Source organism: Podarcis liolepis, assembly GCF_965112155.1.
Source record: "Podarcis liolepis genome assembly, chromosome: 10".
In the NCBI taxonomy this organism is placed as follows: domain Eukaryota; kingdom Metazoa; phylum Chordata; class Lepidosauria; order Squamata; family Lacertidae; genus Podarcis; species Podarcis liolepis.
The window spans coordinates 47,066,658-47,091,325 of NC_139562.1; the positions used below are offsets into that span (position 1 = coordinate 47,066,658).

A 24,668-nucleotide genomic window follows, 5' to 3' on the forward strand; every position below is an offset into this window, starting at 1 on the left:
CTAAGCATTACTATTTTCTGTTTCATCTGCTGCTTCTGTTTTTCTGTCTAAAGAATTAAGGCCTGCTTTAACAGTATAGTATTCATTTTGCTTTGTTTTGTTAGGGTATCCCTCCTCGCTCTGTTTAACGTGCTATTTTCATGTTTACTTTTTTTGTGTTAATGACTTTTCATTGTTTACATTTCCAATGTACTGATGGGTTCTGTACTCTTGGCCCATTAATTTTCATTTTTTCTGGTACATCTGTTGTAGCCAGATGGCATGGGGTTGCCTTTATGTAGCTGGAATAAGCCCAGAAGTGGATGGAAAGTTAATCTGAAGACTTTGTTAAAAATATAAACAGAAAATATTTCCTGTTCTGAGAACTTAACTACGGTATGTGGACTCTAGAATTCAGATCTAGGCAGTTTCTAGATTTTTCTTTTTTTATGCCCCATGTCTTCTGTTAGTTGCCAGCTGCCCAACTGGATTTTTTTTTTAAAAAATACTCCTCCAGAACAAATTACCATCCTGTACCCAGATATAACATTTGTTTGAAACAGCAGCGTAGCGGTGTATAGTTCCAGATATTAAGGTTAAACCAATATACTGTAGTATTCCTAATACACTTGCAAATGTTAAGTCTTCTCCAAATAGTTAATGCAAACATTTAAACTGCCGACTCCATCAGTAAGGCTATCCTTGCAGGTATCTTGAAGTAATGGCTCAATTCATCATTAATCTGCAAGTCGGCATTGTACCTGCATCTGTGACAAATTTGGTTTGTTCAACAGCTTTTTGAAATGCAACCCTCTAATGTATCCAACTTAGTTTATTAGGGCATTTGATCAATGCAACAAACTTGGCATAAACCCAACTTTTCCAGTTTAAGTGGATTGTGGATTGGATTGGCACAAACCCAACTTTTCCAATTTAACTGATACAACATAACAATCCCATGCAGTCTCATAATTGTGTTTTTATAAAAAGCAAACCAACATTTCCGCCCCTTTAGATTAAGCACACCGCAGTCCAAACCCCCAGATCTGCTGGGATGGTGAGGTTAGGATCCAGTTGCCTTGGGTTATCCTAGCTGAGCCAGGGTTAGGTAAAGGTAAAGGGTAAAAGGGATCCCTGATCATTAGGTCCAGTCATGGCCGACTCTGGGGTTGCGGCGCTCATCTCGCTTTAATGGCCGAGGGAGCCGGCGTACAGCTTCCGGGTTATGTGGCCATCATGACTAAGCCGCTTCTGGCGAACCAGAGCAGCGCACAGAAATGCCGTTTACCTTCCCACCGGCGTGGTACCTATTTATCTACTTGCACTTTGACGTGCTTTCAAACTGCTAGGTGGGCAGGAGCAGGGACCGAGCTACGGGAGCTCACCCCGTCGTGGGGATTCGAACCACCGACCTTATGACTGGCAAGCCCTAGGCTCTGTGGCTTAACCCACAGCACTACCCGCGTCCCGAGCCAGGGTTACACTCACATAAATTCTCCATCCTGGCTCACCAGAGACTATGCTGGCAGGAAATGCCGACCTCAGCTGAGCCAGGGCTATGCCCCAGCACAACCACACAAAAGGAGCATTTCAGGGAGTGATAGGGCATTGAAAAAACGAGTTACACTGGTTCCAAATCTCCTTCAGTTCACAGAAATGCTTTAGCGAACCAGCAGAGGTGACACTGCCCATCTGTGCTCACCATTAAAAACTATCACAGCTTTTTGAGCAGGCAACAGGTTCTGCATGTCATATACAGTCCTAGGAACATGAGTGACCCATGAATGAATGTACGAGGAGGTGGCAGCAGCCGAGTAGAGACAGTGGATCCCTGATCTGGCCTATACCTAGATGCGCATTCATACTGAATTCCATTTGGAGTGGGTGTTTGCAGACTTTGTTGGCATCCATCTGTCTTGGGAGACAATGAAGGAGTGCGCCTTTAGGGGTGAAGTCAAGCCATTGGAGATTTACAGGTCTTGCTGTGACTTTAGAGACTGATAAGGGAGAGACATGTTTTGCTGCAGTTGGGGCAGATGAAGGCATCCAGTTGTTCTGCTGCAGATGTACCATGGTGCTGCTTCTTTCTCTGCTCCTCCCAGAAGTTCGCAGATTACGGGTCAATAAACCTATGTTGTTTATTAGGGCAATTTGTGAGCTGCAGTTGGCAAGCTTGGCTGCAAGGTTAGCTTTCTTCTTTGGTGTTATAAATATTATAAATCAGAAAAATTAATTGATTTCCCCCCTTGTTTATGTGTAAAAGTAATTGGCGTGTCTCTAGAATGGTGTAATTATTATCACCAGCGCCAATGTGTTGCAGTGTTTTTGATTTTTCTATTTATCAGTTCATCTTTTTCTGGAATATCATCTCCACATCATTAACATATTTTTATATGCTGTCAATATTCATTCATGGGTTGTTTACTTTTTGGTCTGGTGTGTAGAAAATGCCAAGGACCGCATACAGAAGGGATTAGACCTTGACATTCATAGGATAGCTTTCAAAATTATTTTCGTCTCCACTCTTTTTGCCCCTTCCACTACAACTTTCTCCCTGTGTAACCTTGAAACACCTTAACAGGCAGCACCTTTTCTTTCCGTGGAACCTTAAAAAAATATTATTCCATCTCCAGTTTTACTATGCTTGTTTTCTATGAAAGATTTCTACGTTTGTTGGCTTAAAAACTGTTGGTTCAAGGAACAAATGTAAGTATAAAAGGAGAATTCTAAGATCCAAATTTGGGGGAAGTACGCTTTGGTGAGAAAATCCTGGCAGCGATTTAAAATTGATTTAAAATCACAAAATATGCAGCAAAGTAAAACATGGGTATATAGACTGTTAGACCTTTAAAATATGTCCTTGTGAGCTGCAGAACTTTCCTCTTTATCTAGCATAGGAATAAAAACACACCTTTGGTCAGTTAAAAAGGGTTTACTTACAAACTCTTCAAAGGTCAGATTCATGTGCTTCTGAAAGTTGCACAGGCAGTAAAACTTGGCCTTTTACAGTGGTGAAAGTTCCTAAATTATTGGTACAGTAGTAGTAATAATAATAATAATAATAATACTATATTTATACCCCGCCCATCTGACTGGATTTCCCAGGAACACAAAAATGCCTTGTGAAAACTATGCAGCTAAGCTAGAACAAGCAGCTTAGCCTGGAAGGTGAACTGTAGGCTTGATTGCTCATTTCTTCCCAAGGTGAGGGGCAGTGACCTAGCTAAGCCTGGCAGGACAGCTTACGCTATGGCATTAACCCCTTCATGCATTAATTATACTTAAGCATGTTGGTTACATGAGTCTGGCTATCCCACAAAAACACGCTGTATAAAATAAATACACACCTTAAGCAGTGTGTATTCTGCAATGGGCTCCTTTAGGGTTGAAGAGTGGGGGGTAGAAATTTATTGATATATTTTGTGTGCCATACGTATCTGTCTAACAACACAAGTTATTTGCTGTTTGTGTACCAACTCACTGTGTGAATGAGTCTCTGCCACATGGCTTGTTGCCATGCCACTATGTGTGGTTTAGAAAGAAGAAAAAAAGCCACTGGCCCAGTTACCCCAGCACTAGTGATGCTTTATTGCTTTATATCATCTATAGATTTTGTTACACGTTTAATTAAATAACCTGAAGACTCTCCCACAGAATATTGTTTAGTTGCAGTGTTTTTCTACTTGAAAGTCTTGTGCCATTTTGGAAGATAACTTTCTTTTGTGGTGTTGGGGATACATAGTTGTGTATTTAAGCAACCAGTCACCTGGTTTGAGTAAACTTGAGTCCCCTTTTGCCAATAAGGAAAATAATTCAGAACTATTTCAGAATGCAAATGCCCATTGTTTTTCCTGAAAGGGTGAAAGTTGCCCCTTTGCTAATTCTCTTGACACACCCAGCTTGGAGTATTTAAAGATGATCACCTACCTGTTAATATTTTTAATCAAATTATGCTTTAGGATGAGGGTACTAGACAACATCCTCGCTGAAACTAATTTCAAATCCCACCCCTTCATCCTGGGGTGAGGATTGCAATTACTGTTTTTGGGTTCAGTGGAAAGTGATAGCGTCAGGGTGTACATCCATTTGTAATTATCATTATTGTGCTCCTCAGGTACTCTCAGAGCATCATCAAACATGAACACCAGTAATAATGTTTATAACAGCATTTTAAGGCAGCAGGTAATGCTTCCTTATGAATACATATGAGCTCATAAATATGTATTATTCCGATTTATATTCTGGGCTGAAACATAGAGGGTTAAGAGCAAAAACATGCTCTACTTTTTTTCCTCTCTTCCCTCTGTCTTATTTACTATATTCATGGTCACTAAAGATATTAAATGCTGTGATCCTCCCCAAAACTTTAGTATATGAAATAATAAAGATCTGAACAAGTAAACAGATAATGCAGAAACTGGATTGCATCAATAAATAAATGCACAATTTGTTTCATAGGAGAACACGAAGTGTCTCTTTCTATAGGAAACTAATCTGCATCATTTCATGTTGGGGCATAATTAGTTGTGCCAGGATGTTGATGGAGATCCACATTCAATTGCACATTTGACGGGGCTTCCATTAAAAAGCTGTGCAGTGCAGATAGATGTGGATTCATATATGTATCCGATTCATGACTTTGTGTTCTGATCCAGAAAGTTGTACCTGCTTATGTGAATGGGTCTTCTTAGCTGGATTGGGCTCAAAACTTTTGAGCAATTCTTTGCTTGAGAACTCCATTCTAATGGGATGGAGTTACCTGGCTCCTTATGATCTGACAACTTTTTAATAAAAAAAAGAGAACCCACCAGGATTTGTGAAGCCTGTGTCTAAAATGACACTTTACAGATTACAAAAATGGTATCTGGAGAGATAATAAATGGTACCACGAATCTCCACAGTGAAAACTAATCCTTCTTGCTGATGAGTTATCATGTCTTCTTACACAATTTCTTCCTGCTGAAAGAGTCTTAAGAAACACTCATTTCCTTTCTGCTAACCATTTTAATTGCTTTGTCTAAGTCCTTGCAAGCGTAGGATCACTTTTTTCTCCCTTTGTTTGCTTAATTATAGAATGGAAGTGCTGCCAAAGTAATTTATAATTAAATACACGGCAACGATGGCTTCTTTTAAGAATTCCCTCGTGAGGAAGAATTGAGGAGCTAAAAGTTAAATTTAAATTGACAGTGTACAAATGTTTTTATAACAACTTAAGATGTTGAATTTAAAATTTGAGATTTATGAACCACATTTAAGTACATTCATGGCATCGCAGGATCTCATTCACATTTGCTTATTGAAGACTGACTTTGGGGCTGATTCTGCGAGATACTAAAGACTGAGACGCAGCAGCTCATGGAATTAAGGCTGCCATCCTAACCCCACTTACTTGGGAGTAAGAGCCATTTAATTCAGTTAGACTTACTTTTGAGTAGATGCATATAGCACTGTGCTGAAGGAATTCAGCTTAAGAATAAGTGACAATTGCATCTTTACTAGAGCTGGACCTGTTTTCAGAGTTACTGCCAATGTAACTTCTAGGAGAGGCAAATCCCCAACTGTAGTTCTAGCCTGTTGGCACTAAAGAAACAACTACTACCTTATGCTACAGTTGCCATATTTCAAAAAATAAAATTCCTGGCACCCGCAAAGAAACCCACCAAAATTGTTAAGGTTTTCTTTGGTGAAACCTACCCCCAAAATAGTTATTTTAAGCTTTTTTTGAGCTGTTTCTGATGCTTTTTCGGCAAAAAAGCTTAACTATAGAAAATACATTTTGGAGGTTTAAATCAATACAGTGATACCTCGGGTTACATGCGCTTCAGGTTACATATGCTTCAGGTTGCAGACTCTGCTGACCCAGAAATATTACCTTAGGTTAAGAACTTTGCTTCAGGATGAGAACAGAAAAATCGCGCAGCAGCGGTGCAGCGGCAGCAGGAGGCCCCATTAGCTAAAGTGGTGCTTCAGGTTAAGAACAGAATAAGAATAAGAACAGACCTCCAGAACGAATTAAGCTCTTAACCCAAGGTACCACTGTAATTAAATACTAGATCTTATTCTAACTGCCGCCACTAAAAAACTTCCAGTTTTTGCTGTCACCTGACATATTGCAAGCCTACCTTATGCCAGTGTTGTCTGATAAAAATGATGATAGGGGATGGGTGTTACTGAAGAGCTCAGACCTGCTGTCAATTAAAGTTTGCTCCTAGCCTTTTTTTGCTTCTGAACCCTCCCACATTGCCTGGGAACAGTATTCAGAGCCAAAAGCTGATGAGCACAGCGTAAGAAAGCTACAGCTGGTAATCTGCGGTTAATATTTCAAGGCGGTATGCAACATAGGAAAATAAAACAAATAAAAGTATCCATGGGAAAACATCATTAAAAACACTGATAAATACTGATTGGTTAAAAGAGAAAATTCATATTACGAAGGCCTGTCTAAACATGATAGTTTTCAGAAGACATCTGAAGAGAGGGAGAGTTGGCTCCTACGGAACCTCTATTGGTAGGGAGTTTCACAGGGCAGGATCTGTCCCTAGTGAAGGCCAACCAAACTTCAGGGGTGTGGAGAACCACCAGGAACCATAAGGAATCAGATAGTCCTTATTGGTCAGTTAGAAACTCTCCCCAAGTATGTAAAAGGAACTTGGGAACTCTGGAACACGCAAATGCTTTTTTCTCTAACCCATTTAAATCATCCTAATTTGGTCATCTCTTGTGGTGCTGACGAAGGAAGCAGCATTACCAAGACACATTAGCGCTCATTAGCATAATTTCATATTAGACTTACTCAGCAGAAACTGAAGTCGGTACTCTATTTGCATACGGCACACCTTCGCACTCCTCACTTGCGGCAGAACAACTGGATCCGACCACTGGGAAGGATGTGGAAGAACTCCAGTTGACCGGGCGGATCCATCTGGCAAGCTGAACTGTCTCCACAAAGAAGCATTTTCAGTGTTCTCCATGTGGTGTTCATGGCATTTGAACTGACGGCTTAGAAAAGCAACAATGAGGGTGTGTCAAACATAGTCAATATAATAATAATAATAATAATAATAATAATAATAATTTATTATTTGTACCCCGCCCATCTGGCTGGGTTTCCCCAGCCACTCTGGGCGGCTTCCACAGAAACCAAAAAACATTAAAATATCATACATTAAAAGCTTCCCTAAATAGGGCCGCCTTAAGATGTTTTCTGAATGTCAGGTAGTTGTCCATCACCTTGACATCCGATGGGAGGGCATTCCACAGGGCGGGCGCCACCACCGAAAAGGCCCTCTGCCTGGTTCCCTGTAGCTTCGCTTCTCGCAATGAGGGAACCGCCAGAAGGCCCTCGGCGCTGGACCTCAGTGTCCGGGCAGAACGATGGGGGTGGAGACGCTCCTTCAGGTATACTGGGCCGAAGCCGTTTAGGGCTTTAAAGGTCAACACCAACACTTTGAATTGTGCTCGGAAACGTACTGGGAGCCAATGTAGGTCTTTCAAGACCGGTGTTATGTGGTCTCGGCGGCCGCCCCCAGTCACCAGTCTAGCTGCCGCATTCTGGATTAGTTGTAGTTTCCGAGTCACCTTCAAAGGTAGCCCCACGTAGAGCGCATTGCAGTAGTCCAAGCGGGAGATAACTAGAGCATGCACCACTCTGGCCAGACAGTCAGCGGGCAGGTAGGGTCTCAGCCTGCGTACCAGGTGGAGTTGGTAGACAGCTGCCCTGGATACAGAATTGACCTGTGCCTCCATGGACAGCTGTGAGTCCAAAATGACTCCCAGGCTACGCACCTGGTCCTTCAGGGGCACAGTTACCCCATTCAGGACCAGGGAGTCCTCCACACCAGCCCGCCCCCTGTCCCCCAAAAACAGTACTTCTGTCTTGTCAGGATTCAACTTCAATCCATTAGCCGCCATCCATCCTCCAACCGCCTCCAGGCACTCACACAGGACCTTCACCGCCTTCACTGGTTCTGATTTGAAAGAAAGGTAGAGCTGGGTATCATCTGCATATTGATGGACACCCAGTCCAAACCCCCTGATGATCTCTCCCAGCGGCTTCATATAGATGTTAAAAAGCATGGGGGAGAGGACGGAACCCTGAGGCACCCCACAAGTGAGGGCCCAAGGGTCTGAACACTCATCCCCCACCACCACTTTCTGAACACGGCCCAGGAGAAAGGAGCGAAACCACTGTATAACAGTGCCCCCAGCTCCCAACCCCTCTAGACGGTCCAGAAGGATGTTATGGTCGATTGTATCAAAGGCCGCTGAGAGGTCCAGCAGAACTAGGAAACAACTCTCACCTTTGTCCCTAGCTCGCCGGAGATCATCAACCAGTGCGACCAAGGCAGTTTCAGTCCCATGATGAGGCCTGAACCCTGATTGGAAGGGATCCAAATGGTCCGCATCCTCCAGGCGTGCCTGGAGTTGTTCAGCAACCACACGCTCAATCACCTTGCCCAAGAATGGAAGATTTGAGACTGGGCGATAGTTGGCCATACTGGCCGGGTCTAAAGATGGTTTTTTAAGAAGCGGTTTAATGACCGCCTCTTTCAGCGGATCTGGGAATGTTCCCTCACAGAGGGAAGCATTCACCACCCCGCAGAGCCCATCGCCCAGCCCTTCCCGGCTAGCTTTTATAAGCCAGGATGGGCAAGGATCAAGGAGACAGGTGGTTGGTTTCACTCGTCCAAGCAGCCTGTCCACATCCTCGGGGGTAACAGATTGAAATTGATTCCATGCAATTTGACCAGACAGGGCTCTAGCACTCTCCCGCCCCAGCCCTGCTCCCACGGTGGTGTCTAGCTCCTTCCGAATATGAGTGATTTTATCTGCAAAAAACTTTGCAAAATCGTTGCAGGAGATCTTGGGGTCTTTACAAGGCCCCGATGGTAAAGGTGGTTCCGTTAAATTGCGGACCACCTGAAATGCAATCTGTACTTAAAATTACTGTGAACAAGCGAATTTATATTTTACTTTAGGAAAGAATGGGTTTTTATTTTAGTGCTGGAAAGGCCTTGCAGGTGAATTCTAATATGCTTTTTCTGAAATGGCAGCTCTGTGTTTTAGTGTTTTGAGAGAATATATCATATCCTCTTCATTCTATTTGTTCTAGCATTGCACTTCCATTTTTCTTATGAAAATGATTAAGGTGAGAATTGTGTCTACCATGACTATCTATTTTTGTTCCCCTTTGAAGAAATACATCAAGACTCAAAGTATAGAATGCACTGGGATGAAAAAAATATTAATTCAAATCTAGTGGCAGAAGCAGACTAGTACTCTTATTTACTCCACATACACACACCACACACTGCCAGCAACCTGTTATTTCCTTTTCTGATTGAGGTGAAATTTACAGAGTAGTTCAGATGTGGATAGTTATAATAAGAAGTTGCCACACCAATTGTGTTATGTTCTACAAAAAGTTGAACTAAGAAAGCACCAGGCTCTCTCTCTCTCTCTTTGAAAAGTAGAAACCTAAGACTAGGAGAAAGACCAAAGAGAAAATGGGAAGAAACTTTTAAAATTATTTTATTTTGCAAGAACTTTGGAATATCAGTCATATTGCATTTAACAGTGCTAAGTCCAGACCTGCAGACAAATGCTATTCATTTCTGTTTTGTGAGCTGTTGGTTCATATTGCTTTCAATGTATTTGTATAATTTGTTCCTGCTCATTCTGGTTTTTTCCAGAATTAGTGAGTGCTGCTTTGTAGTGGTTGAGAGAATGAGCTATGATGTGGAAATATCCCGGGGTTTGGTTCTCCACTCAACTATTAAACAATTGAGTGGATTGAGCTGCCATCTCTAATCAGTATTGCTGCTTCTTCTGAACATGGGAATAATACCGTCCCACCATACATGGTTGTTGTGGAGGTAACTAAGGTAAGATAAAGTATGTGAAGTAGTTTGACCACTTAGGAAATAAGACAGTTTGTGTTTACACATACAGTGGTACCTCGGGTTAAGAACTTAATTCGTTCTGGAGGTCCGTTCCTAACCTGAAACTGTTCTTAACCTGAGGTACCACTTTAGCTAACGGGGCCTCCCGCTGCCACTGTGCCACCAGAGCACGATTTCTGTTCTCATCCTGAAGCAAAGTTCTTAACCCGAGGTACTATTTCTGGGTTAGCAGAGTCTGTAACCTGAAGCGTCTGTAACCTGAAGTGTATGTAACCTGAGGTACCACTGTACCTGCTTTTTCTGCTTTTTGTTTGATTTCTGTTTTGGTTTGACCGCCACACTTTTAGTGCTTTGCAGGACTCTGGACACCAGAGAAGGGCTGGGTGCCAGACCACTTTACCACTGAAAACGTGTTTAAATGAGACTATGCAATTTCCTCCTGACAGTTCCTAAAATATGTCTTTTCCACAAGCAGATTCAACAGTCCCGCCACAAGTCAGCACTGCTACTCTGGCTAAAATCCTCCAGCAGGCAATTCATTAAGCCTGCTCCCAGTTTAGCTTCTGAAGCTGCTTTCCATCTCAGGGCTGCCACAACCTTATTGCTGTGAAGTTTTAAAATTCTGGGCTGCTCATGAAATTCACTCTGTGCACCAACTCTCGCCAAAGGGGCTGGCTAGTACAGTGGAACCTCGACTTACGCACGGCTCTATCCAGTTACGACTTTCAGTAGGTGCCTCGACTTATGAACTTTCCTCTAGATACGAACAGAGGCCTTGCTGGCAGACCGGAGCTCGCCTGGCCGGCTGCGGAGCAGCGCTGGGGCCTCTGCTGCCAGGGAGAGGGCCCCCATCCCACCCCCAAAGAAGGGATGGAAGAGGTGCTGCCTGCAAGAGGCACAGCAGCATGCACTGCAGCCCCCCCCCCCCAAGGAACTAACCTGAGGAAGTCCAGAGAAGAACCTGGCCTGCCAAGAAGAAAAAGTGACCCTGGCCAAAGTGAACCAGCTCTTTACTGACCCTTGCCCCACCCCCAGCTTGTAGCCAGGTAAGCCCACCCACCCTCAGTGCGCGTAAGGGAAAAAAAAAGTTAATTTTTTTCATCTACAATACTGTCTTATTTATTTTATAGTACAGTACATTGATTATTGCCTTCATTTTATGGATCTATGGTCTCGTTAGACAGTAAAATGCGTGTTAAATTGCTGTTTTAGGGGCTGTTTTTCATTGTCTAGAACGGATCAATTCACTTTTCCATTACTTTCTATGGAAAAGTGCGCCTCTATGTTTCTAGTTATGACCGGACCTCTGGAACGGATTATGGTTGTAAGTAGAGGTTCCACTGTACAGATGAATTATGGCAGGGATTTGGAGCCCCATGTAGTAGGGATTCGATAACCCAGTCTCCAAACTATTGAGCAGATAAAACACTTGTATTTTTCTGGCATTCTGTGATGCCACATTTCTCAATGTTAAGGCCTCTCCGAATACATGCCCTTTCAATACTTTGTCAAGAGTTATTTATTAATTAAAGTATTTATAATCTGCACTTTTATATAGCTGTAACAAAGGAGGTATACAACATGCAAGATTATAATACAGGGGTACCTCAGGTTACAAACGCTTCAGGTCACAGACTCCGCTAACCCGAAATCGTACCTTGGGTTAAGAACTTTGCTTCAGGATGAGAACAGAAATTGTGCAGCGGTAGTACCTCAGGTTAAGAACAGTTTCAGGTTAAGAATGGACCACCAGAATGACTTAAGTTCTTAACCCGAGGTACCACTGTAAAAGCATCAGTAAAGACATCATTAAAAACATAAATGAAGCACCTGGAACCTATGATCATCTGTGGTCTTTCTTTGTGTGCCCCATCCACGAGAGGTCTGGAGGGTGGCCGCACAAGAATGGGCCTTTTCTGCAGTGTCTCCCTGATTGTGGAATGCTCTGCCCAGAAAGAGGAGAGAAGAGTTTTGGACTTGATATCCCGCCTTCCACTCCCCCTTAAGGAGTCTCAAAGCAGCTAACAATCTCCTTTCCCTTCCTCCCCCACAACAAACACTCTGTGAGGTGAGTGGGGCTGAGAGACTTCAGAGAAGTGTGACTGGCCCAAGGTCACCCAGCAGCTGCACGTGGAGGAGCGGAGACACGAACCTGGTTCCCCAGATTATGAGTCCACTGCTCTTAACCACTACATAAATCTGGAAACAGGTCTAGCTCTAATAGAGATGCCATTATGACTTATTCTCACGCTGAACCCTTGCAGCACAGTACTATATGCATCTACTCAAACATAAGTCTAATTGAATTGTATTGATCCAGCAAGGCTACTCTTATTTTCTTAGGGGTGAGGTGTATAAACTATGTATGGCATGGAAAAAAGTGGATAGATAAGTTTTTTCTCCTCTCTAATAACTAGAACTCAGGGGCAATAAAAGAAACTAGATGTGGGAAGATTTAGGACAGATTAAAGTACAGTGGTACCTCGGGTTACATACGCTTCAGGTTACATACGCTTCAGGTTACAGACTTCGCTAACCCAGAAATAGCGCTTCAGGTTAAGAACTTTGCTTCAGGATGAGAACAGAAATCGTGCTCCGGCGGCACGGCGGCAGCAGGAGGCCCCATTAGCTAAAGTGGTGCTTCAGGTTAAGAACAGTTTCAGGTTAAGTACAGACCTCCGGAACGAATTAAGTACTTAACCCGAGGTACCACTGTACTTCTTCACATGGTGGTGCATAGTTCACTTCTGGAATTTACTCCCACAAGAGGCAGTGAAAGAGTCCATCCACGGTGTCTCTGGAAAAATTTACACATCACTTGGGAAGACAGGCGAACTAATGCTAGTGTACTGGAAGAAGCAAAGATCACCAGTGTCAAAGCGATGATTCTTCAACATCAACTTGGACTGGTCACGGTGTTCAGATGCCCGATCATCATCTTCCAAAGCAACTGCTCTATTCTGAACTTAAAAATGGAAAGCGTAATGCTGGTGGTCAACAAAAGAGGTTTAAAGACTCTCCCAAGGCAAATCTAAAAAAATGTAGTATTAACACTGACAACTGGGAAACACTGGCCTGCGAGCGCTCCAACTGGAGAACAACCAAAGGTGTCATAGGCTTTGAAGACGCTCAAACTCAGGATGAAAGGGAGAAACGTGCTGAGAGGAAGATGGCACGCTTGGCAAACCCTCACCGTGATCAACTCCCGCCCAGAAACCTATGTCCCCACTGTGGAAGGAATTGTGGATCCAGAACTGGCCTCCTCCACAGTCACTTACGGACTCACTGTTAAAACTGTGTTTATGGAAGACAATCTTACTCGAGTGATCGCCAAAGAAGAAGACAAACGCTGGAGGGAGACAGAGGCCAGCATTTGGAGGCGGCTGCCTTTTTCCCGCCTCTGCCAGCAGGCGCTCTCTCCCCAGCCCGAAGAAAGGAGTGGAGTGAAGCGAGCGGGAGAAGAGGGAGAAGGGGAGCCAGCCTGAGCCTGGCGCCGCACTCTTTTCCCGCTCTCCGCTCGGCCAGCCGCTCGCCTTCGGGTTTCTGCCGCCTTCCTGGATGGGATTTCAGCTCCCCGGGAAGGATCCCCACCCGTCCACTCGCGCCTCCCGGGAGAGGCGGGAAAAGCAACTCCCCCGGGGAGGGAGGCGTCGGCACCGCAGCCCCGCACCGCGCGGAGGAAGCGCGCCAGGAGGAGGACCGGCCTCTCCCTCGACGTAGCGGCTCCTCGTTACTCGGGGTTTGCCTTTACTCCTCGCCTCCCTTCGCAGCCCGCCCCGGCGCCTCAAGAGGACGCGCCTGCCCGGGATCGTAGCAGCGCTCCCGGGCTTGGGGCAGATGCGGGAGGCTGCTCTTGCGACGGGCACGGGGCGGGCTGGGCGGCTGCCTGCGTGAGGGACCCTCGGCGGCCAGAAGAGGTCCTGGAACGGGGACGGGGCGCCCGACCTCTCGCCCGTCTGTGGACCTTGCACCCTGCAGGAGCAAGGCGTGGGGTGGAGAAACAGTGCCCCCCCCCTCACCGAAAGGACGCGCCATCTGCCGCCTCATCGGGACGTGGGCGCTTTCTCCCCGCTGCCTGCCTGCTTGCCCGCCCCAGCCACGCAGATGGTTCCCCGCGCTTTCAGGGGAGGAGGAGAGCGAGGTGCCGTCGAATCGCCCGCCTGAAGCAGCAGCAGCAGCAGCAGCGAGCTAAGCCAGCGACCTGGAGATCTACGAGCAGACTGGCTGCGCTGAAGGAAGAATTTCCTCCGCCCGCTTTATTCCCCGGGAAAGGGAGCAGAATGGAGGGAGGCAAACTGGCCGAAAGTGGCCCCGCGTGCTGAAAGCAAAGCAAACTAACCACAAATGGAATAACAGAGCGCGGGGAGATCTCTCTGCAATAGTCCGGAGTTGTTGCTCTTTTCTTTTTCTTTTTTTTTAAAAATCTCTCTTGAGTGGATCGGGGCGTCGCTGAGCAGCCAAAGGGTGGAGAGCAGCGCGGGGCTGCGGGACTAACTTGCTTTTTCCGAGGGGCGAAAGAATAAGAGAGAAGGTTGAAAGCGGCGTTTTTCTCTCGCGCACCCCCCCCCCGCTTTAACGTTTTGTACGGTTGTGGTTTGGAAACCGTGCAAAGCAGATCTATAGCACAACCCCAAATCCACCCCCCCGCCCCCGCTGGCCTTCTGGTTTGTTTTGAACTCGCCTCCGAATCTTATTTAGACACATAAAAGTAGCCCGCTCTCTTTTGAACCAGCTCTCTCTCTCCTCTCTCTCCCGCCCCCATGCCACTGGATGCTGCAGGCGAATTTGGGATTTGTAAGCGATGCAAGTCCGATAAAGCTGGAGTTTCCCTCCGGGACCTGAAGGAGGATCGCTAGGTAGTTCCTTAAGGAAGCGGGTCTGCAGGTAGGTGAGGAAAGGCGCCGCCGCCGCCAGGGCTTCCTTTTCCGCATGGGCTGGGCTCAGCCTCTCCTGCTCCTTGCTTAGAGGGCAGACGTGAGATCTCTGAAAGTGGATTAGTTACGCGCCTTTTAACGCCCAGTAACCAGAACCACCCGCCTCTACTTTCACTAGTGTGGTTAAGAGGGAATATTCGTGGGGGTTTTTTTATGTCGGTCGGTTCACACTAATGGGTGATGTGGGAACTGCAGTTGGTGAGGTTATTCTGGATTATTTAATCTGGAATAATAATAAAAAAGGCTGTGTATATGTGCCCTGGGGTGTGGGCATTTGGCATGAGCTGGGAGTGGTGGAACTTGGGTCCCCTTCCTCGTCTTAACACAGTAAATCTCTCGACCTGAGACGCTGTCTTTTTACATCTGGACAGAGTTTGGGGTAGGTGGTGTGGTGGGTAGGCGAGCGAAGTTGTGGAGAAATGTGACCTCAATATTTGGGTGCATACCTAACACTGGTTGGTTTATACCTTGGTAGCATTCTTGAACTGTGCTCTGTGGAATCCAGGGTGGATGTTTGGCGAACACCCATTGCAAGGTGATGGATGAAAAGGGGACTGTACCTTTACTAAGACCTTGTTGAGCTGGAAATCTTGTGATGGTGGTTGTTCTAGATTAGTTAACACAAAGAGTACAAGGGGGTGGTTTTGTGCACAGTATATGTTTGTTCTTGAAAAGACTCCTACCCCCCTCCCCACTTCAGTCTAAGAGAGATTCCAAAAAACCCAGTGGTGGTAAACTGTCTACCTCAATTCCAGTCCTGCTTGGTTTCTAAGGCAATTTAAAAATATCTTATTTGAAGAAGTGTACTGGGCTTTGGGATACCTGCTTTTCTAGAACTCTGGGTAGATCTAGCTATGGTGTGATGAGTGGGGTCTGAAAGAAGGGGAACCACCCTCCCAGCAGTGAGGTGCAGAAATAAGAATTGTTTCCCTGAAATAAAAATAAGGAACATTCTCTTCAAATAAGAAGGCATATTGGTGTGAAATGGCACTACATTTGTGTTTAACTAACCCATATGTACTGCAGCGTGGATCAATGAGATGTGTCAAGTCTTCTCTTTGAAATCCTCACACTGTCTGTTCCTTATTATTTTAATCCTCACCCTGCATCCCCCCCCCCCAATATCTGCAGGAGGAGATGCGGGGGCCATCTGTGAGAGACTATTGATTTCTCTGCCTAACTCCTTTCATAAAGAGCAAGGCTGGTAACTTCCAGAGCCTCATATATCCTGAGATTTTTATTCTGTTTGGAGACTAGTCGCTTTATTGAATGACTGGAGGGAGAGGTTAAAGAGTAGAGGAATTGTTTTATGAATCTCTGGGAAAAAGAGGCTTTATAAACCCTGAGGTTTGATTTCATTTATTCCTGTGTAAATACTTTCCAAGTTGTGCCTTATGCCTTTTTTGGGGGGGGGGTCATCTGTTTTGCTTCCTTCCATTTATTAGACATATATTAGATTAATGTGGATTTCCATTTTGACCGGGTTAGCACCTACTATTTAACAGTGAGACTTTCTCAATGCCCCTCCCTCCTTTTCCAAACACCTTTGCAAAAGCAGGAATTTTGAAATACCTGCTTCCTTTCTCGTACAGCTGTGGATCTGACTGTTGCGAGCAAAAGAGGCAACTGTTTTGAGTACTGTAAATATATGTAGTTATCCTGTTAATCGTTTTGCTCTGTTTTGTACAACCTTTTCAGCAGTTTACACCTGTCTGGAGAACTTTTTAAGTTTGTTGCTTTAACTGTAGAGAACACGATTCATAAGCTCTAGGATAATATTAGTAATTATCATTTTTTCCTGTCTCCTGTAGAAATACTGTATTATTATTATTTTACAAAAGCCAGACAAAGCACTTCAAGGTGTTAAGGTATATTTGCATCGTAGTGTTCATTTAAAGTACTGTACCTGGTTTATCAGTTGGCCTTAGGCACAGACATTTAAGTTGTCATCAGATTTACAACTTACTTTGTTAATCAATATAAACTAAAGCAAGAAGTTATATTAACGTATAATTATATTTGCAGGCTCTTCAACATACTTACCGTACTTTGAACTAAGGCTCACCAGTATCAGTATAGCATATTCCCATGTAAATATATTTAGAGAGCTGAGCTGCCAAATATTTTTAGAGCATCAAAGCAAATGAATAACCTGCTTCCAAGATGACATACCACAGTCATTAGGAAACCGTCTTTGACATATTTTTGTATAATGAGGGTTCCACAATTTTCAGCAGTTTCTTTTTAATATATCCATCAAGTGATTTTGTAATTGGTGGAGTATTAGAGAGACAATGTTAAGTCTTTACTGCAAATACGATAATTTTTGGAGTTTTTACCCATGCAGGTCTTGATTTCTAAAGCTAACATTTTTGGCATTGTGTGAGTTAACTCTTTCTGTACCAAAACACGGGTGCATCTTGTCCTAACAATCTTAAGATAGGATTGTTATTACTGATAGAGTAGCAGTATTATATATATGGCTGTGGGAGCAGCATGCGGTCAGTAACGGTATGGTGTCTATCTGCTAATATGTGCCTTAGAATATCTTGATTCCACTCACAAGGCACAATCCACCAAGAAATTATTTTGCTCCAGCCCCAATTAAATGACTAGGTAATGCAAAAAAATTTTTGAAAGGGATTTCCTGGTATACTGTGTATATAATGTTTTTCATCAGAGACTAGATGCATCATTTTTGCATGCCTTTTGTGAAAAACATGGGTTTTTCAGCATTGCACTGGGGCAGACAGAATGTAACAGCTATGTGGAATGGAAAACCACGTGTGCGGGTAAGATAACTGCATTAGAAAACCACTTGTAAAGAAAGACAATATTATGATAGAAGATTCATAGGACCTCATAAAGATTTATGTTCAAGGAGATAGCCTGCCCCATTGATCTGAAACTGCATAGCACTATTTAATAATCAAAACATCTGAAGCTTTCTATATGGCATCAAAGCACTGGTCTACCTAGCTAAGCATTGTTTATAACCTAACAGACAGCAGATGGTCTATTCTAATTGGCAGCAGATTTTTCAAGGCTACATGCAGAAAGAGTTCATGGAATCACTGGAGTTGGTGGGAAAATCACTCTTCTAGGGATGAACTTCCATCTGATTAGGATAGCACCTCTGAATGCTAAACTGAGAAAAGACTCCGCTAAATGTTCAGTTGCATGCATACAGATAAGAGACTATCTCAATGCCATGCAGTATTTAATGCTATGGATTTGCCTAGATATAGAGAAGCATAGCAGTCAACTGGACATCATATTGTACTGAGCAGATAACTGTGATTTATTCATATCAGGTAGTAAATAGTAAAGACCTGTAGCTTAAAGTAGCTCTTTAACTTAGAACAGAGGATGTTATGCCATAATGTCGTCCAGAATCACATTCATTTTTCTTGCAAATTACAGTATTTTTTTAAAAAAGGACTTGCATTCCAATCCTATGCATTTTTACTTAGAATTCTGAGTAAATTACTCCTTGGTAAGTGTGCATAGGATTGAAACCTTAATGAATGAAACGTGTGCCCATTTTAATTTGAGCAGTATTTTATTGAAATGTTTAAGGGTGCAATCCTGTAACCTCTCAACTGGGAGTAAACCCCATTGACCTTAACAGGACTTATTTCTGAGCAGGTAGGATTGCGTTGAGAGCTACATGTTTATTTATTATCTATCTATCTATCTATCTAAGTAGAGAATTGTGTTTATTAATGATATTCAAATGGTTAACTATCAGAAACATTTTTTAAAAAATAAAAAAGACATAGTCTAGTAGTGTAGCAACTGTAATGTTTATTATTTTTTACAATCCCAGGATTATGTGATCTACATGTGATATATGCATGGCGTCAATATGAACATGCAGAGTAACCAGAGCAAAAGCAAAAAAAGAGAGATAATAAATTAAAGACTGCATGAAGGTATGAAGGGCGAGTCAAGATTCCGAAAAGCTGCTAGAGTTGTCTTCTCTGGTTTAAGTACCACTTTAGAATACAAAGCCGTATTGCATGGACAACAGTAACCTTAGAACGGGTTATTTTCTTTTTCAAACTGGCATTGCTCTGACAGTACAGTATAAATTTATTAGTTCCTTATGAGCTAAACACAAATTGTGCAATGAATAAAATTCCATAATTAAAACACTATGACAGATAATTGGGATTAACACTCACACACTCTCTCTTAATATTTATCGTGCTTCAACCCAAAGCCCACTTACTAAAGAGTAAGAAGCATTGTACTTCAGAGGACTTCCTTGGAGTAAATACACACAGTATTTTTCACTGACCATTCGGTTTTTTAAATAGTGCAAGGACATCACAAATATTAAAAATCATAGGAAAAGAATGACTATTTTGTTCCCTGTAAAGTAAAATATCCAGAATGATCAAGGCAGTAAACAGCCTTGATCAAGTCAAACACAATGCCTAAGCATACTACAACTTCATATTAAGGCATAATGGTCAACAAATGAGATAATGGGTTATGCCAGCATATAGCATAGTACAGAAAATTTATTTGTGTTCTCGAAATTAAAGCAATATATGTTCCAAAAATATATAAGCTATGCTTGCAACCAGACATCTCTGGTGCATGAACGTATTTTCAAAGAGAGTATCTTTATAGTAAAAGTGTTATCAGCTGAAAGTCTGGTGACTGATGACATCACTAATATCATAGCTTCTATCCATCATGGTTGATTCAATCAACCTCCGGTTCCCTCCTACTGCAGACAGACCATGCAGAGACTTGTGCTCTAATTCTGCAGAAGTCGCTATCCAGCTTCTGATAAACCTTGTATTACCAGTTGCCTATCAAAAGGAAGCATGAAATAATCATGTCAACCTCAAGTACTCATCTAAGACTGTAGTGCAAAGCTTTTCACTCCCCCAGGAATACAGTACAGTTGGGTTTTGTGCTGCTTCTTTCGTACAATGTATTTGGAAACACACTTTGCAGACAGCGAGATAAAATAATAAGATACTACTTTGCTGCAGCTGTGAGGATGGTACTCATTATACGTGCCTAAAATGGAGATACTTTGTCAAGAAAGGATTGCAGTCCCGAATTCCTTGCGACTGTAGTGTGATATATGCGGAAGAAATATAATGCAGCCTATGCGGGGGTGGGGGGGAATCTATAAATTGGTTTCTGTGGTCCTTACATAATGAGAAACGTTTAGACATCAGAGCCGTCACTGTTCATATGCGGCAAGACTTTAAGCAGCAACCTATTTTTTTTATAAACGTTGAAAAGCAATTACAAAATTAGTTATGTATGCATTTGAAGAATGGGACAATTTGGTATTCCAAGGTTATCAGAATTTATACACTCTTAAGCATCTATAGTTTATTTTCAATGTTATTGTTAACCCCTTTAAAACTTTTATACGTTGTGTACTGCTAACACTTATTGAGGTGGCTTGCCCAGCCTGAAAAAAATTCTCAACATAAATAACAGTTTCTACCAAAATAAAATAGGTGCATGACCATCAACACATCCATACTTAAAAATCAACAAAATCCACGAGGTACCATTTGGACAGCAGACGTTTTTACGTAGGTTGCCCAAGACTCAACAATGCTGGTACCAGGAAAATGGATATGTGGAGGGAGTTCCATAAACGAGGTGACACAAAAAAGTTGTGACCACTCATGTTGCTTCAGAAAAGAGAACACACAGAACTGACTTTCCAGTAAAGATCTGAACAAATGGGCAGGCTCGTTTTATTTTGGTAAATGCAGTTTAATTTCAAAGTATAGTGTTATACAGTATAGCCAAACCTACCATGCAATAATATAATGTACTCTATTAAATCTTCTGATAGCTAAGGAGAGACCGTCCATTACTGAGGTAGTATCGGGAAGTGTCTACTGTACCATGAAGTAAAAAGCAATTGGTTGCATTTACTTTTGCTGAGAAATTCATATAATCATAGAATTGCTTCTGAAGATGTTTTGGAGCACTGTTTTTTTAAGCACATGCTTATTCCCCCTCTCTTTAAGAGTTGTTTCAAACAGGGAAGTAGTACCACATGCTCTTCCTGGACAGTACCATTTCAGATTATAAGTTGAAAACTGCATTATTGAATTCTCCCGCTTGTTATTTTTCAACTCCTACAAAACGAGTGTCTTGAGAGGAAAGCTAGTATCTTGATTGTAGTCCAGCTTTTCCTCTAGCATGCTGTATTTCAGCATGCAGGGAGAGTTTAAAAACAATAATAGATGCAACCTTCAGATATGTGATAGGCACAGGAATGGTTGTACCTTCTAGTGTCTTGTGTGCAGTTTCTTTGTTAAAATGATAAGCTAAGGCTATATTCCTAGGGGGTAAGAAAGAGGGAAAGGCTATTGCTTTTATGGTTTGTTTGTGAGATTCCCAGAAGTTTCTGGTTGGCCACTGTGGGAAAAACTATGTAGGCTGTTAGCCTGATCCAACATAGCTCTTTTTACATCATTGTATGGATTGGCTGCCTTCTAAAGTATTGTGTTTAAAGAAATGTTCCCTTGGTAGTGATTGATTTATGATGGCTATTTCACACATCCAGTGGTCAGTGCCCATATGTGAACTCAGCCACAGTAATAATGTTTTGTATATCAATGTATTTGCACACCAATAAGAGTGTAATACTCCTGCCAACCTAGCAGTTCGAAAGCACGTCAAAGTGCAAGTAGATAAATAGGTACCGCTCCGGCGGGAAGGTAAATGGCGTTTCCGTGCACTCCTCTGGTTCGCTAGAAGTGGCTTTGTCATGCTGGCCACATGATCCGGAAGCTGTACTCCGGCTCCCTCAACCAACAAAGCGAGATGAGCGCCACAACCCCAGAGTCGGTCATGACTGGATCTAATGGTCAGGGGGTCCCTTTACCTTTACCTTTACTGATAAGAGTGTAATACTTGGTATTGGCGTTTCCCAAACTTGGGTCTCTAGCTGTTTTTGGACTAAACTCCCATCATCCTTAACTAGCAGGACCAGTGGTCAGGGATTATGGGAACTGTAGTCCAGAAACTGCTGGAGACCCAAGTTTGGCAAACCTTGCTTTAGAGCCTTTTCCATCAGTAATGCGTTAGAAAATGTTGGAAGGATAGTGTGCTCTGTGCCAGGCAACAATTGCCGTTATGCTGAGTATACCATTGTGTAGGACCCTTTTGTGATGACTGGAAGTGCATTATTTAGCTTCCTACTGCTTAATCTGAGCTACGGCTTCCCATAGGGGCGTGGTTTCAATGTGTGGGGTTGGTTTGTATTGGATGAAGAAGAGAATATATCTGAACATGTGTAGAATGTGCTTCAGCCTATTCGTTCTAGGATTAGAAGGCAAACTTTCAGACATTGCTGAGAGGCAAGAGTGTAGACACACACACACATACAAATATATATATATATATATATATATATATATATATATATATGATGTGTATGTGAAGGTACAGAGGAACAACACTATACGGTACAAGAGGGAAAAAATACATTGAGGGGGAAAATTACAAATGCCATGGGAATTGTATTAAAAATGACATGGGAAATGACGTTACAAGTATTGTCCAGTAGTTCCCTGTAACAGCCACCTAGGTATATACTGACAGACCCTATTTAGGCATGAGACTGAACATGTGTGAGCTTAAAGTGGGAAGGGATTGAGGGTTGTACATGTAAGACCTCCCAGTATCTCAGTGCGTGCTGACTCAACGTCAGATCTTTAATGTAAGCTGCATTCCTTATTGTGCGAATGCATTCAGCCAAACACATATAGAAGCCTTTTACAGACTTTCATGCTTAGAATGTAAAGGTCTGACATGGAGCCATTGTGCATAGGGAAAGTTGAGGACAGGTCTTGTGTGTGCATCCCTGACCCCCTTCCAAATTTAAGACCTTAAATGTTCGTTCAAACATTGCACTGGATTCTAGTTGTGGAAAAGAGGCCATTTTCTCCGGAATAAAATAAATTAGGCTGTTGGCACTGTTTGGAAAGTGCAGTATTTCTATGATACAAAGTTTGTTTTTTAAAAGAAGAAGGAAGTAAATATAACAGCGCAATGTGTTTGAGATGCTCATGAGTTGTCGTCCTTTGCAGCTGTTATGCACAGGGTTCTGTGTAAGCTGTATGCTAAATAAGAAATACATTGAAATCCTGCAGAAATGTTATCCAGATTCTGTGCCAAGAAAAACTGAGTTTCTCAGGCTTGATACACGTTATGCACTTTTGCTCCTATATTTAATTTTGCAGAACTTAATCATTTATTTATAACCTTTCCTCCAAAAAAGCTGAATTGGCATATATGCTTATTATCCTCCAGCATCTTCTCAAAAGCCCTGCAGTGCAGATTAACTGAGAAATAGTGACTGGCCCCCAAACCACTCAGTGAGCTTCCTGGCTGAGTAGGGATTTGAACCCAAGTCTCCACAGTCCTAGTGTGATACTCTAACCATTATACCACACTATCTTATTCTGCTCCTGTTGCTCATGGGGAAGGGGAAAGAAGAATAGTCCCACCCTCCAACCTCTTGAAATCATCTACTGAAGCTCCCTCCATAAATGGGAGTTTTCACTAAACATTGCCTGTCTTTGCAGCCAGGTAAAAAGGTAAAGGGACCCCTGACCATTAGGTCCAGTCGTGGCCGACTCTGGGGTTGCGGCGCTCATCTCGCTTTATTGGCCGAGGGAGCCGGCGTACAGCTTCCAGGTCATGTGGCCAGCATGACTAAGCCGCTTCTGGCAAACCAGAGCAGCGCACGGAAACGCCGTTTACCTTCCCGCCGGAGCGGTACCTATTTATCTACTTGCACTTTGACGTGCTTTTGAACTGCTAGGTTGGCAGGAGCAAGGACCGAGCAACGGGAGCTCACCCCGTCGCGGGGATTCGAACCACTGACCTTCTGATTGGCGAGTCCTAGGCTCTGTGGTTTAACCCACAGCCCCACCCGCGCCAATTACAATTTTTTTTTGCAATTTTCTGTGCTTGCATGGGGTAAAATAAACACACATTTCAGCTACATTCTTACAAAGAATATGAATTAAAAAATCTTGAGACTTTCTGGTATTTGGCTGAAAAGCTGGGGAAATTGCTGAAAAGGGCTCAGCTCTGGCCGAGAGTGCTTTGCAATTTGATCGTTTGAACTGCTTTAGATTAAACACTTTTATATAAGTGATATGTGTTTTCTCCTTCTGGTGACATGCGTCCTCCCTTATTAAATGCTGCTGTATCTCTTCTTCTGAACTACTTGCTCTTTATTCATTGCTGTGTGGATTTGTCTTATCACCATCAGCGTCTCTGTGAGCTTTCTAAACATCAAAGTTGTTTTGCAGTTAGCGCTATCACGTAACTGTTTTTCTTTCCCCTTAGCCCTTTTATGTTATATCAGCGCATAAATAAATGTAAGTCATTTACATTTCTAAGTTACCTCACTGCAGAAGGCACTTGTAAGAAATGCCCCCTTTCACATAGAACATTGGGAGGTTGTATTTCTGACAGTTAAACTTGGACTAGCTATCGTGGGCTGCTGAAATGGAATCATCTTACCTATTTTTCATCTATCCTTGAACAGGAGCAGATTTAGAAAACTATCAGAGATGGGAAATAGGATATACCTTTACTTCCTGTAATGGAAATAACTTATATGCCTGCAACTCAAATTAACAATTTTTAAGTTCTGGTGATTTCAGTATGGAAGAGTTAAGCATGTGCTAAGCTTCCTGTTGTAAACAACAAGACTTGGACATATTTAACTGGAGGGTTTCTGCACACCTTTTACCTCTCCTTTTTAAAAATTAAAAAACCCCACGTTTTGTTTTAAAAAAGCAGTTTATCTTAAAATGTCAGCATGTGTTTGTCTTCT

At 42.8% G+C, this 24,668-nt stretch overlaps 1 protein-coding gene and 1 long non-coding RNA gene across 4 annotated transcripts in view; one reads left to right on the forward strand and one right to left on the reverse strand.

The window, feature by feature from the left end:
* Positions 1-1,337: 1,337 nt before the first annotated feature.
* LOC310687980 lies at positions 1,338-13,331 on the reverse strand. The gene is made up of 3 exons (XR_014516706.1): positions 13,201-13,331; positions 6,773-6,978; positions 1,338-3,000 (listed from the first exon to the last, which is right to left on the reverse strand). It is a non-coding gene; the product is annotated as an uncharacterized lncRNA (long non-coding RNA).
* TAFA2 (TAFA chemokine like family member 2) overlaps positions 13,322-24,668 on the forward strand; it is a 151,455-nt gene continuing 140,108 nt past the window's right edge. Inside the window, exon 1 of one of the 3 annotated variants that reach the window (XR_014516625.1) lies at positions 13,322-14,765. The gene's annotated coding sequence lies outside the window, so the exon portion shown is untranslated. Of the gene's footprint in view, positions 14,766-15,111; positions 15,195-24,668 lie in introns of those variants that run through there. The other 2 variants (XM_083463870.1, XR_014516626.1) reach the window with 2 other exon arrangements.